Here is a 13,959-nt window from a genome sequence, read left to right on the forward strand (position 1 = left end):
GTGAAAGGTTTTTTACCTTACAAGATATATAATCATTTAAAAAAGTCCTACCTTCTGTTCTTCAAAATGTGCCATCGTCATTTGTTCCATGTCATCTGGCTTCCTCTTCTTATTTCTATAGCTCCGTCACATTTTATGCAGTGCATTTTACAGATTATACATCATTCACATCAGTCCCTGCCCCACGGGGGAGCTACAATCTAAAAGATCCTATCACATTCATACACAGAAGGGGTCAGTTTGTAGTGTGTGGGGTTGTATAACGGAGTGATTGGAACCAAGTGCATTGATTTAGTGAATCTGGTGTTTGAACTACTGAATTGCATACTAGTGAAGAAGCACAGAATGCTAAGGTGTTTAAACTCATTGCATGTTGGGAGGGAACCCTGATTGATAAAGCCTGGCTTTACCCCTCAATAGAGCAGTGATACCCCTCATCCTTCATGCTCCGAGTGAACAGGCACTACTGTCTGTCTTCCGTAATGAGGTATGCCTTCTTCCCCACATTACAGTCGAGCGAGGCTATCAGACGGGACAGTAGCGAAGAGCTTAGCTTCTGGCTTGTGAGTGTGGAAGGGTTTTTACCTTACAAGGTACATAATCATTAAAACAACTCATTGCATTGCACAGATTATACATCAATTCACATCAGTCCCTGCCCCACGGGGGGAGCTTACAATCTAAGGATAGTATCACATTCATAGACAGAAGGGTCGGTTGTAGGTTTAGGTTGCATAACGGAGTGATTGGAACCAAGGTGCATGATTTAGTGAATCTGGTGTTTGAACTACTGAATTGCATACTAGTGAAGAAGCACAGAATGCTAAGGTGTTTAACTCATTGCATGTTGGGAGGGACACCCTGATTGATAAAGCCTGGCTTTACCCCTCAATAGAGCAGTGATACCCCTCATCCTTCATGCTCCGAGTGAACAGGCACTACTGTCTGTCTTCCGTAATGAGGTACGCCTTCTTCCCCACATTACAGTCGAGCGTGCACTACCAGACGGGACAGTAGCGAAGAGCTTAGCTTCTGGCTTGTGAGTGTGGAAAGGGTTTTTACCTTACAAGATATATAATCATTAGAAAAGGCCCTAAAGTCCTAATAACCAAGATTCTAGGGAGACCTAACATATTAGTAAAATCTTGAAAATGTTGCCCAGAAAGGGAAGGGAAGCTTTTGAGGTGTCACTAAAAAAAAATATTTGTGGCATCAGAGAGATGAAATCATCCACAGGCAAGATGAAAGTATCTCATGGAGTCATCACACACCACAAATTTTTTGGCGCCCTGTCCTTCACCTAACACCTCAATTGCCTACACCTCCCAAGTGCAGCGCAAAAAACCCCAAACTAAACACTGCATAAAACTCTTATTATTGCCCTGAACCAATAAACCATATGTATAGTATATCAATTTTGCACAAAAGGGAACATACATTTTTACAATAAATCTTATCAGTACACACAATTTATTACCCTTTCAATAGTGCAGCTTTCTTAGGAGCTACGTTCTTAGCATTTAAAGAGTTAAAAGGGCACTACTGTCTGTCCTCCATAAAGGGGTAAGCCATTTCCCCCACACTACAGTCGAGCTAGTGCTATCAGATGGGACAGCAGCGAAGAGCTTAGCTTCTGGCATGTGAATGTGAAAGGGTTTTTACCTTACAAGGTACATAATCATTAAAACAACTCATTGCATTGCACAGATTATACATCAATTCACATCAGTCCCTGCCCCACGGCGGGAGCTTTCAATCTAAGGATCCTATCACATTCATAGACAGAAGGGTCAGTTGTAGGTTTAGGTTGCATAACGGAGTGATTGGAACCAAGGTGCATGATTTATTGAATCTGGTGTTTGAACTACTGAATTGCATACTAGTGAAGAAGCACAGAATGCTAAGGTGTTTAACTCATTGCATGTTGGGAGGACACCCTGATTGATAAAGCCTGGCTTTACCCCTCAATTAGAGCAGTGATACCCCTCATCCTTCATGCTCCGAGTGAACAGGCACTTACTGTCTGTCTTCCGTAATGAGGTATGCCTTCTTCCCCCACATTACAGTCGAGTGAGGCTATCAGACGGGACAGTAGCGAAGAGCTTAGCTTCTGGCTTGTGAGTGTGAAAGGGTTTTTACCTTACAAGATATTAATCATTAAAAAAGTCCTACCTTCTGTTCTTCAAATGTGCCATCGTCATTTGTTCCATGTCATTTGGCTTCCTCTTCTTATTTCTATAGCTCCGTCACATTTTATGCAGTGCATTTTACAGATTATACATCATTCACATCAGTCCCTGCCCCACTAGGAGAGCTTACACTCTACGGATTCTATTACGTTCATTCACAGTAAGGTCAGTTATTTGTCAATCATATCACTCACACACTTCATGCAGTGGTTTTCCAGAGAGTTTACATCATTCACGTCAGTCCCTGCCCCACAGGGGGAGCTTACAATCTAAAGATCCTATCACTTTCATACACAGAAGGGTCAGTTGTAGTGTGTGGGTTGTATAACGGAGTGATTGGAACCAAGGTGCATGATTTAGTGAATCTGGTGTTTGAACTACTGAATTGCATACTGGTGAAGAAGCACAGAATGCTAAGGTGTTTAACTCATTGCATGTTGGGAGGGACACCCTGATTGATAAAGCCTGGCTTTACCCCTCAATAGAGCAGTGATACCCCTCATCCTTCATGCTCCGAGTGAACAGGCACTACTGTCTGTCTTCCGTAATGAGGTATGCCTTCTTCCCCACATTACAGTCGAGCGTGCACTACCAGACGGGACAGTAGCGAAGAGCTTAGCTTCTGGCTTGTGAGTGTGAAAGGGTTTTTACCTTACAAGATATATAATCATTAAAAAAGTCCTACCTTCTGTTCTTCAAATGTGCCATCGTCATTTGTTCCATGTCATCTGGCTTCCTCTTCTTATTTCTATAGCTCCGTCACATTTTATGCAGTGCATTTTACAGATTATACATCATTCACATCAGTCCCTGCCCCACAAGGAGAGCTTACAATCTAAGGATTCTATTACGTCCATTCACAGTAAGGTCAGTTATTTGTCAATCATATCGCTCACACACACACACTTCATGCAGTGGTTTCCAGAGAGTTTACATCATTCACATCAGTCCCTGCCCCCACGGGGGGAGCTTACAATCTAAGGATCCTATCACATTCATAGACAGAAGGGTCAGTTGTAGGTTTAGGTTGCATAACGGAGTGATTGGAACCAAGGTGCATGATTTAGTGAAACTGGTGTTTGAACTACTGAATTGCATACTGGTGAAGAAGCACAGAATGCTAAGGTGTTTAACTCATTGCATGTTGGGAGGGACACCCTGATTGATAAAGCCTGGCTTTACCCCCTCAATAGAGCAGTGATACCCCTCATCCTTCATGCTCCGGAGTGAACAGGCACTACTGTCTGTCTTCCGTAATGAGGTATGCCTTCTTCCCCCACATTACAGTCGAGCGTGCACTACCAGACGGGACAGTAGCGAAGAGCTTAGCTTCTGGCTTGTGAGTGTGAAAGGGTTTTTACCTTACAAGATATATAATCATTAAAAAAGTCCTACCTTCTGTTCTTCAAATGTGCCATCGTCATTTGTTCCATGTCATCGGGCTTCCTCTTCTTATTTCTTTCCTCTTCTTATTTCTTCCTCTTCTTATTTCTATAGCGCCGTAACATTTTTATGCCAGTGCATTTTACAGATTATACATCATTCACATCAGTCCCTGCCCCACTAGGAGAGCTTACAATCTAAGGATTCTATTACGTTCATTCACAGTAAGGTCAGTTATTTGTCAATCATATCGCTCACACACACACTTCATGCAGTGGTTTCCAGAGAGTTTACATCATTCACATCAGTCCCTGCCCCACGGGGGGAGCTTACAATCTAAGGATCCTATCACATTCATAGACAGAAGGGTCAGTTGTAGGTTTAGGTTGCATAACGGAGTGATTGGAACCAAGGTGCATGATTTAGTGAAACTGGTGTTTGAACTACTGAATTGCATACTGGTGAAGAAGCACAGAATGCTAAGGTGTTTAACTCATTGCATGTTGGGAGGGACACCCTGATTGATAAAGCCTGGCTTTACCCCTCAATAGAGCAGTGATACCCCTCATCCTTCATGCTCCGAGTGAACAGGCACTACTGTCTTTCTTCCGTAATGAGGTATGCCTTCTTCCCCACATTACAGTCGAGCGTGCGCTATCAGACGGGACAGTAGCGAAGAGCTTAGCTTCTGGCTGTGAGTGTGGAAGGGTTTTTACCTTACAAGGTACATAATCATTAAAACAACTCATTTGCATTGCACAGATTATACATCATTCACATCAGTCCCTGCCCCACGGGGGAGCTTACAATCTAAGGATCCTATCACATTCATAGACAGAAGGGCAGTTGTAGGTTTAGGTTGCATAACGGAGTGATTGGAACCAAGGTGCATGATTTAGTGAATCTGGTGGTTTGAACTACTGAATTGCATACTAGTGAAGAAGCACAGAATGCTAAGGTGTTTAACTCATTGCATGTTGGGAGGGACACCCTGATTGATAAAGCCTGGCTTTACCCCTCAATAGAGCCAGTGATACCCCCCTCATCCTTCATGCTCCCGAGTGAACAGGCACTACTGTCTGTCTTCCGTAATGAGGTATGCCTTCTCCCCACATTACAGTCGAGCGTGCACTATCCAGACGGGACAGTAGCGAAGAGCTTAGCTTCTGGCTTGTGATTGTGAGGATTTTGTAGCTTACAAGGTATTTAATCATTTAAAAAATCCTACCTTCCCTTTTTCAGATGTACCTTTTTTCCATTTTTTCCCATGTCTTCCTCTCCATATTAAGTTCCAACTGGCTCTGCTGGATGGAATAGTAGTAGATAGTATAACTTCTGGCTTCCTCTTTTTATTTCTATGGCATCATCACAATTTATACATTTCATTACACAAATTAGATGTCATTTAAACCAGTTTCGGCCCCAACGGAGAGTCTACATCATTCACATCACTCCTTTCCCCATGGGGGGAGCTTACAATCTAAGGATCCTATCATATTCATACACAGAAGGGCCAGTTGTAGTATGTGGGTTTTATAAAGGAGTAATTAGAATCAATGTGGATGATGGAATGAATGTTGTGTATGAACTACTTAAATGTATACTGTTGGAGAGAAGGATTAATGAATGCTAAGGTGTTGCTGTGTAGAAGTAGAATTATTGGAAGGTGTAATTGTGTTTGAGATGTAATGAAGTGGAATCAAGCACACAATGCTAAGGTATTTTCTTCTGTGGCATTTTGGATTAGGTGCCTGCAGGTTAGGCTCTGCTTTGGAAGAAGAAGCAAGGCCAACCGCACTCAGATGGATCCACAGGACCAGAGAAAATTAGTTAAAAAATATATATTTTATTTGGACAAAGTTAAAAAGTGTATATCCGCCCTACGCATTTCGCACTCACGTGGGGCACTACCTAATTTTCTCTGGTCCTGTGGATCCGTCTGAGTGCCGGTCGGCCCTGCTTCTTCTTCATACCTTTGACATACTACTCCCTAAAGCTGGGGGGCTGGGGCACCCGGACCATATTTACTATTTGGTGAGACATTTATAATGTATTCTGGGGCATCTTGTTTCTCCGAACTATAAACTCTGCTTATACTGTACCTCCAACACTGTTGGTTCTTGCCCCACCTCCATGCTGTATCTGGAAAAGACCTTATTCAAAAAATCGGAAAAATATGGACAAGCTAAAGAGGCTACACAGCACTCAGAAATCACACCAACCCCCCATGGGAGACTCACCACCTGCACAAGACTCAAACTACATTCATCATACTCTTCAAAATGCACAATAGATGTTAGACTTTTAATAATCTACTACGCTAAGTTTGATGTGCTACAGCAAACCGTAATCACAACACCTTTTAGAATTGAATCTAATACTCAGGGACTGAATACTGGAGATTAGAGGATAATTAATGTAGATTACCAAATTAACACAACAGAAAACAAGATCAGCTATAGACTTAATTACTAAATTAACTTTGAGAAAAAATAGATAATCTAGATAATAGATCTTGGAGAAGTAAGTTTCTCCAATTTGCAGATACTAATTTCAAAACGGCATGCACTTTTCGCTTACATACCCAGCAAAATTAAGCATTAATTTGAATGGTTAAACACACATCTTCCTCAAACCCCAAACATTAAGGGAGCACTTGGGTTTATGCAGAAATAAACAAAAGGAAACTGTCACAATGGGCAGAGGCCATGCAACTAACAGACATATGGCGATGGAAAAACCCAGAGGAAAGTGTTCTCATGCTACTCCGCTATGCACAACACAATGTCCAGAATAGACCTGGCCCTAGCCACAGGTGACTTAATACAACATGTACGAACAGCACAATATTTAACCTGAGGTATTTCTGATCATGCTCCTTTACTTGTCAACCTAGGACTACTTTCACCCAGGGAAACCAAACCCTGGAGATTAAGCCCACTATGGCTAGTTAATGACACAGTGGCAGAGGCATCAACCAAGGCTATAACAGTATACTGGGCCCTAAACACAGCAACTGCAGCCCCTCCCCATGGTTTGGTGATACCCCTTTATGCCAGAGAGATCAACAGATATAAATATAAGGCGGCTTTACAGCAATATCCTAGCAACAACTTTCCAGTAGATGAAGGCATAGACCCCAATAGCTACCCCTTCCCCTCTAAGCTGGGTAAGCTCTTTCAAGTATCTGGGTGTTACAATCACGAGGGATAGCACTAAATACACAGTATTAAACCTTACCCTGGTCACAGAAAGTAGTCAATCAAACTCATACAATGGGGGATTTTACCCCTGACAATATGGGGTAGTATCAACTTGATAAAAATTATTTATCTGCTAAAATTTTTGTGTATCCTCCACAATTCTCCTATGTACATCCCCAAAACAGTATTCCAACATATTGAACAAATGCAGTCTTCGTTCATATGGGGTAATAAATCCCCGAGATTTGCCAAGTCCAAACTAAAGGCCCCAATTGACGAAGGTGGACTGGGCTTCCCAGACCTACAATACTACGTCTTAGCCTCTCAATTGTACTATTTGGGCTGATGACTAACGCCAGACCCCAACAACCCTAACTTCCAATTGCAGGCTACTTTGGCAGGCTCAGCAGAAACCCTTTAATGTATACGTTATAGGAAAATAGCAGACCTGCAAGTGAGACAACCGATTCTTACCACCCCACACAAAGTTTGGACGGTGGTTCTGCGGATCACTCGCCTTAAAAACCCGTTACTCAAAATTGATTTACCTATTTTGGGCAACTCTCACCTTCCCCATTTCCAACAACTCCTAACATATATGAATTGTACCTGAACCCCCCATTCATCTTTTGTTACCCCCCAAGTTTCAGAAAATTAAAAATAAATACTAATAAGAAAGAAACAAAAGGACTTTGCAAAGAGTACCTTAAAGCCACACAGGCTACAGTGACTTTAAATTTTCTAGTACCCTGATTTTTATATCTTTAGATATTTACATTGGGATCTCTTTGTTTTATTTGTCCCACCAATTTATATGCATTTCAGTGAGAGATTTCTCTGATTATTACTAACGTTTTCCAGATTTCACATTTCAGAAAATTGGCCGTTTGTTCTCTATGATTGTTATTATTAGTGAAAAAAAGAGGCTTAAAATGCTAACCAGTTTGCATGCCTTGGTTGTTCCTGTAAATAGTTAGTTCTAATTAGTCATACACAAGTCACTTATTGCTATAGCTTGTGTATGTGACTGCCAGAGAGGCCTTGCACATGCCCCCCATAGTGTAACATTATGCAGCAATGATTAACCCTTGTTATTAACAAAGTAACATTTCGCTGATTTTATATTTTCCTGGATATTAATTATTTTTTTTGTGGTAAATAGAATAAGTTAAAGTAAAACAGACTTCTGTGCTTAAATCTTTTGAGTACTTGAAGGGGTGGTTTATCTAAGTCAATTTTTAGTATGTTATAGAACGGCCAATTTTTTAGCAACTTTTAAATTGGTTGTTATTATCTTTTTATAGTTTTCAATTATTTGCCTTCTTCTGACTCTTTTCAGCTTTCAAATGGAGGTCAGTGTCCTCACCAAAAAAAAGCTATATATTTATTCTTATTGCTATTTTTGATTGCTCAACCTTCTATTCAGGTGCTCTGCTATTCATATTTAAGTCTCTTATTCAAATCAGTGCATGTAAAGGTGAACAACCCCTTTAAGAATGATGTTGCTTTCCCCAAATTTTATTTTCCCCAATTAATGCTAGAAGTTTTTGGTCCCTCCGAAAAATAGGGGTTCTGCTGTAGCTAATTTCAGAGTAGAAAACTCTCACTACCCAACAGAACAGGAATGAGCTGTCCTGAAATGTTAAGATACTGAAAAACAGGAGCAAATATTGGTATTGTAAATACTGTATGTAATTAGATGATTGTTATTTAAGTTATAATGTCAATCTCTCTCTTAATTCTACTGTCTCTAGTACACAAGCCTGGCCCACAAAAGTTTTGGAAGATCGAAGAGGCTAGAACATTACCGGGTGGATGGAGCCAGGGCATACCTAATAATGCACAGCTAAGACTTCATGACAGAACAGTTAGATGAATACAGGTAACTTCACAACCAACACGCTACACATGTTCAAACAACATATGAGACAGATAGTTTGGAATGTAGGTTGGTTACCTCACCAATCAAAAGAAAAAGATATTAACAATCTCAAGAAACTAAAACCCAATAGAATATTATTTTTAAGACCCTCTGGAAATTAGGAGATACCAGTGTACTTAAAGCGACATGGATACGTGAATTGCTATCAGCACTATATAAAGCCAAACAAAGGAGAGCAGCCAGTCTTATTTGCACATCTCTGCCAAACAAATTGGATGACCCGATATATATATAAGTCACTATTTAATATTGTGTAAATCAGATATCAGACAAAAAAAGACATGGTAGCCAACATATATGCTCTGAATAGCCCAAATCAGGACATTTTTACTTGGCCTCACTCAGAAACTTATGGAAACCTCCTCCCCAAACTTGATTTTGGGACGAGCAACGTTTTGGCTGGTTTCCTAGTTATTCATTCCAGCTTGCCTTGTGAAAAATGTACTATACATACTTAAAATATGATTTTGTACAAATGCAATGCCATTTCCCCTAATATATGTCCCTAGTTCATCTGTGCAACACTTAAAGCTGATCTAAAGCTGCATCTGATAATCTTGTAACTGTCATTAGTGTTTCCAGTCTGCAGGTTGGAAAGCCCTGATGTAAAGTGTTACTGATTCCAGCTTGCCTCACTGGACATGTTATTACACACACTTTAAACATGATTATAACTTGATTTATTACAAGTGCAATATCAGGGGGTATACTAGGAGTTGTCAAAATGTACATGGGTGTCTTTTGGTCTGGGTTGGTGTCTCTCTAGCATGGCTACTAGCAATCCAGCTTCAATATATTTTAGTATGTGTACTGTTAGTATGTGTACTGTATGGTATATTGCATTAGTGCATTCGATTAATTAGCTTTTCAAATTCTGTCCTACTCTCTAATATCATTTCCTCACCATTACTTCACCTTTAAGCATTAAGAAGACAATCATCTTAGAGTATATGATAGTTTTTTAAAGTTAATATCTTATTAGTACTGATTTTTATATCATTTCACCCATGGTTTCCATATCTTTAAATAAGTATTAATGCTGCAATGCTTAACCCTAGTCAATAACAAAGTAAATATTGTATTTCAGAGTAAAAGAGACCTGTGCTTATAACCTTCGTATACTTAAAGGATACATTTATTTAGTTCATTTCACTGATTTTACATTTACATATTTTTTCCTGGTCCCTAAAGTGGGGTTTCTACTGTATGTAATTTCAGAGTAAAAATCTCTCACTGGCCAACACCAACCAGTTATCATCACACCATGTAACCACCCAAAATTGATTGACAGCATTTGAAAAGTACTTTAGGAAAATATACTCCACTGAGGAACCATCTGAAGACTTTATCAAGCTTATGTTACAAAAAGCCAAACTATTAGAAATTGACCAGACACAGAGGGAGATGCTTAACTCACCAATAATAGCAGCAGGGATATCAGGCATAATAAAATAACTGGCCACACATAAATCACCCAGTTTGTTATATATATATAGTGTAATATTATAAAATACTGAACCCACATATGATACAATTATCAAAGCATATATAATACAATGCAATGTTCCAGAGGTGAAGTAATGATTGTTTAATGGTTTTCACCTTTAAAATGTATATTTAGTATGATATAGAGAGTGACATTCTAAAACAATTTGCAGTTGGCTTTCATTTTTCATTTTTTATTTACCAACTCTCTAGTTTGCAGTTTAAGCAATCTGGTTGCTAGGATTCAAATTACCCTAGTAACTATGCACTGATTTGAATAAGAGACTGGCATATGAATAGGATAGAGCCTGAACAAAAAGATAAGTAATAAAAAGTAGCATTAACTATAAATGTGTAGCCTTACAGAACATTTTTTTATATGGGGTCAGTGGGGCTCATTTATCAACACTGTGCAAATTTGCCCATGGGCAATAACCCATGGCAACCAATCAGATTGCTGCATTCATTGTTCTACTTGCAGCTGGTTTCAAAAAGCTAATCATTGATTGGTTGCTATAGGTAACTGCCCATGGGCAAATTTGCCCAGTATTGATAAATGAGCCCCAGTGTCCCTATTTGAAAGCTGGAAGTTAGAAGAAGGCAAATATTTTAAAAACTGTAAAAAAAGGAAAAATTAAAGGCAAAAGCAAAATATTCTTAGAATTAGTCATTCTATAACAAGATTAAAGTTAACAGAATAGTGAACCACCCCTTTAAAGGAATTGTTCAATATGAAAATAATAACTGGCTAAATAGATAGCCCATGCAAAATAAAAAATGTTTCTGATATAGTTAGTTAGCTAAAAATGTAATGTATAAAGGCTGGAGTGACTGGATGTCTAACATAATAGCCAGAACACTATTTCCTGCTTTTTAGCTTCTTTGGTTTCCACTGATTGGTTACCAGGCAGTAACCAATGAGTGACTTGAAGGAGGGCCACATAATTGTTGCTTTTGAATCTGAGCTGAATGCTGAGGATCAATTGCAAACTCACTGAACAGTTATGTCCCATGTGCCCCCCCCTTAAAGTTGCTGACTGAGTCAGAGTTAGAGAGCTGAAAAGCAGGAAGTAGTGTTCTGGCTATTATGTTAGACATCCAGTTACTCCAGCCTTTATACATTATATTTTTTCTAACTACATAAACAGAAATTTTTTTTATTTTGCATTGTTTATATATTTAGCCAGTTTTTGTTTTTACACTGAACTGTTCCTTAAAACACCAGCTAGGCTTTGTATGCAACCGACAGTCAACACAGTGTGTTAGGATGGCAATAGCGGCTACAATAATGCTAGGGACAAGGAAAGTAGAGACTTCCCTTTAGAGCCTTGACACGGAGAAGGCATTTGATAAAATGTTATGGCTCTTTTACTTTAGTGCACTCCATGTTAGAATGCGGGGTGACACCTTCATATATTGCATCATAAAAATATACATGACACCCTAACCAACCATATAGGCATAAGCAGTAGTATGCCTCCTTTCTCTTCTTTTGTTTAACCTAAAATTAGGCCTCTCCTTAGGCTCCTTTGAGATATGACAGCATTCCAAGGTATCAAAATTGAATCACATGAAACAAAGCTACCAGAATTTCGTTATATATAACAAAGCCGAGGGCTTGCAACACATCCTATCCAACAATATGAACAAGTCGCTGGGTATTACATTAACATTGATGCATATGAAATATTACCATTGTGTAATAAAGGGAAACCCAGATGGGGTAGAAAATACAGCTTTAAATTGGCCAACAACACAATCACTTTAACAGACAAATACAGAAGAATTCACATGATATATATGCATATAACATCACATATTGCGTTAAGGAAATTCTACAGGAAACCAAACAATTGCAAACCCATCACATGTGCCATACACTACCTGCAGTATTCTGCCTGTATGTGCAATACTCTGCCTGTACTAATTGGCCTCTGTGTACCACATACTACCTGCCCTACGCTGCCTGTAGATTCCATATTCCTCCTTCCCTACTCTACCTGTGTGTGCCATATTCTGATTCTATGTTTTATCTGTGTATTTCATTTTCTTTCTGCCCTACTCTACATGTGTGTCATTTTCTGTCTGCTCTACACTTGTATTCCATATTCTGCTTGCCCTACTGCCTGCCCTATTCTTCCTATGTGTGCCGTACTCTCCCTGTTCTATTCTGCCTTTGTGTGCCCTACTCTGACTGCCCTATGCTGCTTGTGTGTGCAATACTCTGCCTGTCCTATTCTGCCTGTATGTGGAATACTCTGCTTGCCCTAATATGCCTGTGTGCCTTACTTTGTCATTGTGTGCCATACATTGCCTACCCTATTCTGCCTGTGTGTGATATACTCTACCTGCCCTCATCTGCCTGTTTGTACAATAATCTGCTTGCCCTACTAAACCTGTGTGTGTCCTACTCTGTCTGCTTTATTCTACCTATGTTTGCTATTCTCTACCTGCCCTATTCTGCCATACGTTTCCTGTCCTGTTCGGCCTGTTTTTGCCACACTCTTCCTGTGTCTGCCACATTCTGTTTGCCATACTCTGTCTGTATGTGGAATACTCTGCTTGCCCTACTATGCCTGTGTGTGTGCCCTACTCTGTTAGTGTGTGCCATACTCTACCTGTAGTATTCTACCTATATGTGCAATAATCTTTTTGCCCTAGTAAACCTGTGCGTGCCATATTCTGCCTGTCCAATTTTGCCTGTGTGCCATACTCTTCCTGCTCTACTCTGTTTGTATGTGCCATACACTATTTTCCCTGTGCTGCCTATGTTTTCCATATTTTGCCTACCCCACTCTACCTGTTTGGGCCATACTCTGCTTGTGTACTCCATGTGTGTACTCTGTTTCCTGAAGCTACCTGTATATCTCTTCTTGTCTCTATGCTGCTTGCCATATTCTTCCTGTGTTTAACATTCTACCTGCCCTACTTTACCTGTGTGTGCCATACTCTGCCTGCGGTATTCTGCCTGTATGTGCAATACTCTGCCTATGCTAACCTGTCTGTTTGTCATAGACTGCATGTTCTATTTTGCCTGTGTGTGCTATACTCTGCCTACGCTATGCTGCCTGCATGTGCTATACTCTACTTGCCCTATGTTACCTTTGTGTGCTATACTCTACTTGCCCTATGTAGCCTGTGTGTGCTATACTCTACTTGCCCTATGTAGCCTGTGTGTGCTATACTCTACTTGCCCTATGTTGCCTGTGTGTGCTATACTCTACTAGCTCTATGTTGGCTGTGTGTTCCATATTGTGCCTGCCATATGCTGCCTATGTGTTTTGTATTGTGCCTGTCCTACTCTATCTGTGTGTGCCCTACTCTGCCTGCCCTACACTGCATGTGTGGGCTATACTCTGCTTGCCTCTATGCTGTCCTTGCGTTCCATATTCTGCTTGCTCTACTCTAGCTGTATGTGCCATACACTGCCTTCCCTATGCTGCCTGTGTTTTCCACATTCTGCCTACCCCAATCTACCTGTCCCAATCTACCTGTCCCAATCTACCTTTCCCAATCTACCTGTGTTTGTGCCACACTACTTGTGTCTTCCATACTCTGCTTGCCCTATGCTGCCTGCTTGTGTCATACCCTGCTTGCCTCTATGCTGCCTGTGTTCCATAATGCCCTAGTGGAAGTATGCATTATATATATATGTATATATATATATATGTGTGTATATATATATATATATATATATATATATATATATATATATATATATATATATCAATTATCAGTAGACCAGCACTCCCTTTTA

The 13,959-nt window shown here is 40.0% G+C and overlaps 1 protein-coding gene across 1 annotated transcript in view; it reads left to right on the plus strand.

Moving 5' to 3' along the window:
* The window catches only part of LOC121393326, a 77,083-nt gene that overhangs the window by 29,468 nt on the left and 33,656 nt on the right, over positions 1 to 13,959 (plus strand). The window contains exon 2 of the mRNA XM_041561520.1: positions 8,530 to 8,657. The gene's annotated coding sequence lies outside the window, so the exon portion shown is untranslated. The remainder of the gene's footprint in view (positions 1 to 8,529; positions 8,658 to 13,959) is intronic.

This window comes from Xenopus laevis, chromosome 1L (assembly GCF_017654675.1).
Source record: "Xenopus laevis strain J_2021 chromosome 1L, Xenopus_laevis_v10.1, whole genome shotgun sequence".
In the NCBI taxonomy this organism is placed as follows: domain Eukaryota; kingdom Metazoa; phylum Chordata; class Amphibia; order Anura; family Pipidae; genus Xenopus; species Xenopus laevis.